The 3,321-nt window shown below is 41.3% G+C and overlaps 1 pseudogene; it reads left to right on the top strand.

Annotated features, from left to right (window-relative positions):
* Positions 1-415: 415 nt before the first annotated feature.
* Positions 416-1,560, top strand: LOC101347506 (heterogeneous nuclear ribonucleoprotein H3-like; annotated as a pseudogene).
* Positions 1,561-3,321: the final 1,761 nt, after the last annotated feature.

The raw sequence follows: 3,321 nt of genomic DNA, 5'->3' as shown, positions 1-3,321 counted from the left end.
AGGGAGAGGTGTATTCACTAGCTAGATAGTAAATAAGAATTATCTTAGGTGAAGGGAAGGACAACACGCACTACAGGGGAAGTCAGCAAAACTGGATTAAACCAAAGCTGAGAAGTTTCCTGAATACAACCAAACACTCTGAGGGGCAGAGTAGCAGGGGCGGGGGTCTGGGGACCATGGTTTCAGGGGACATCTAGGTCAACTGGCATAACAAAGTTTATTAAGAAAATGTTGTGCATCCCACTTTGGTGAGTGGCGTCTAGGGTCTTAAAAGGTAGCGAGCAGGGAAGGACGGTTGTGGGGAGTGCTGCGTGAGGCAAGCTACTTCTCCCTCCTCACAACCGCACCCCGTGGGCACCAGAGCCGGCGTTACTGTCTCCTGACAGGGTATCTGAAGTAAAAAGGGGCATTTAAATCACACGGTACTGAGATGGATTGGGTTATGAAACATAATGGTCCAAATGACGCTAGTGATGGGACAGTACGACTTCGTGGACTGCCATTTGGTTGCAGCAAAGAAGAAATAGTTCAGTTCTTTCAAAGGTTGGAAATCGTGCCAAATGGGATAACATTGACGATGGACTACCAGCGGAGAAGCACAGGGGAGGCCTTCGTGCAGTTTGCTTCAAAGGAGATAGCAGAAAATGCTCTGGGGAAACACAAGGAAAAGAATAGGGCACGGGTATATTGAGATCTTCAGAAGTAGCAGGAGTGAAATCAAAGGATTTTATGACCCACCAAGAAGATTGCTGGGACAGCGACCAGAACCATATGATAGATCAATAGGGGGAAGAGGGGGTTATTATGGAGCTGGGTTTGGAAGCTATGGAGGTTTTGATGGCTATGGTGGCTATGATAATTATGGCTATAGAAACGATGGCTTTGATGAAAGAATGAGAGATGGAAGAGGTATGGGAGGACATGGTTATGGTGGAGCTGGTGATGCAAGTTCAGGTTTTCACGTTGGTCATTTTGTACACGAGAGGGTTGCCTTTTCGTGCAACTGAAAACGACATTGCTAATTTCTTCTCACCACTAAACCCAATATGAGTTCATATTGATATTGGAGCTGATGGCAGAGCAACAGGAGATGTAGAGTTTGTGACACATGAAGATACAGTAACTGCCATGTCTAAAGACAAAAATAACATGCAACATCAATACATTGAACTCTTCTTGAATTCTACTCCTGGAGGTGGCTCTGGAATGGGAGGTTCTGGAATGGAAGGCTATGGCAGAGATGGAATGGATAATCAGGGAGGTTACGGATCTGTTGGAAGAATGGGAATGGGGAACAATTACAGTGGAGGATATGGTACTCCTGATGGTTTGGGTGGTTATGGGCATGGCGGTGGTGGCGGCAGCAGTGGAGGGTACTATGGGCAAGGCGGTATGAGTGGAGGTGGATGGCGTGGGATGTACTGAATCATAACTGCCAACATGCGAGTCCTGACAACAGCATCTGGTCTACTAGACTTTCTTACAGATTTCTTTTGTATTTTAAGAACTTTACAATGACTGAAGGAATGTGTTTTCAAAATATTATTTGGTAAAGCAACAGACTGTGATGGAAAAATCCTGTTTTCTGTAGGTTTTATTTGTTGCATACTTTGACTTAAAAATAAATTTTTATATTCAAACCACCGACGTTGATACTTTTTATATACTAGTTCCTCCTAAGGATGTGCTGCCCTCATAAGATTTGGGTTGATATATTTTAGTATTAGCTCTACAAGAAGTAGTATAGTGTAATTTTAGAGGACAGTGGTTCACCTCTGCATAAAACATAAGTCTTAATAAGCAGACATCTGGAACAGAGCTTGAATAGTGTAACTTTTTAATTTCTGCTGAATAATACTGTAAATATAAAGCCTAAAGATGAATTTAGGTGGTTTCAGGAGTATAAATCCAGCTAATTCTTTGTTAGTCATTCTTTTTAAAATGTCATTTATCAGCACTGAAATGTTGATGATCTAAGAGGTATCAGGTCTTCTGAATATTCGTAATTGTGGGGCATGAGAGTGTTGGAAATTTAAATTCTAGCCCTAGAGATTTTAGAATATATTCCCCTCAGCACTTGACTGAAGTACCAAAAAATGTTTCTAAAAAGTGATACGGTTGTAAATTCTCTCAAGATGTCTTAGAGTAGGTTAAGGTTCCTGGTGACACGGGAATTCAGCATAAATACACTGGTATTTACTGTAGAGTGTAATTGTCAACAAATGTATTTTTAGCTTCCTGCCCAATAGTTAAAGCATATGATTTTAAAATAATTGTATAAATGAATACTTTAAAAAAATGTAAGAGACGTTAAGTCTGTCATAGTCTTAATTAAAGTAAGTCATGCAGTTGGGTTTTGCATCTAACATCTGCTTGGAGTTTTAGAGCCTTTGTGTTAAAAAATATGTAGTAAGGAAAAGGTGCTTTTTACTTTTGTCCCTTTGATCAATATGGCTTTTTTCCAAATTGGCTAAAGGATCAAAATGAAACCTGTCCATGTGAATTAGTTATTGAACTTGTTACTTGTTTTTGCTAGAAATGTTATTAATGTAATAAATATCAATGTGGGAGATAAAAAATAAAAATAAAAAAAGGGTAGCGAGCAGCCATCTAAGATGCATCAATTGGTCCCAGCCCACCTGCAGCAAAGGAGAATGAATAACACCAAAGACACAAGGAAAGTATCAGCCCACGAGACAGAAAGGGCCACACAAACCAGAGACTTCATTAGCCTGAGACCAGAAGAACTAGATGGTGCCTGGCTACCTCCAATGACTGCCCTGACAGGGAACACAACAGAGAGTCCCTGATGGAGCAGGAGAAAGGTGGGGTGCAGAACTCAAATTCTTGTAAAAAGGCCAGACTTACTGGTTTGACTGAGACTGGAGGGATCCCAGAAGACATGGCCCCTGGACTCTGTTAGCCTAAAACTAAAACCATTCCCGAGGCCAACTCTTCAGACAAAGATTCGACTGGACTGTGGGACATAAAATGATACTCGTGAAGAGTGTGCTTCTTAGCTCAGGTAGATACATGACACTAAATGGGCAGCTCCTGTCCAGAGGCGAGATGAGAAGGCAGAGAGGGTCAGGAACTGGTTGAACGGACCCGGGAAATCCGGGGTGGAAAGGAGGAGTGTGCTGTCACAGTATAGGGAGAGCAACTAGGGTCACATAACAGTGTATGTATAAATTTTTGTATGAGAGACTAACTTGAATTGTAAACTTTCACTTAAAGCACAACAATGAAAAAAAAAGGTAGATGTTAATACTGTCCAGCAGAATGCTGCATTCCATATTTTAGCTTCCAATTTCATCTCAC

Source organism: Trichechus manatus, unplaced genomic scaffold, assembly GCF_000243295.1.
Source record: "Trichechus manatus latirostris isolate Lorelei unplaced genomic scaffold, TriManLat1.0 scaffold00050, whole genome shotgun sequence".
In the NCBI taxonomy this organism is placed as follows: domain Eukaryota; kingdom Metazoa; phylum Chordata; class Mammalia; order Sirenia; family Trichechidae; genus Trichechus; species Trichechus manatus.
Note: the sequence above shows the minus strand (reverse complement) of the source record. Positions and strands in the feature narration are given on the sequence as shown.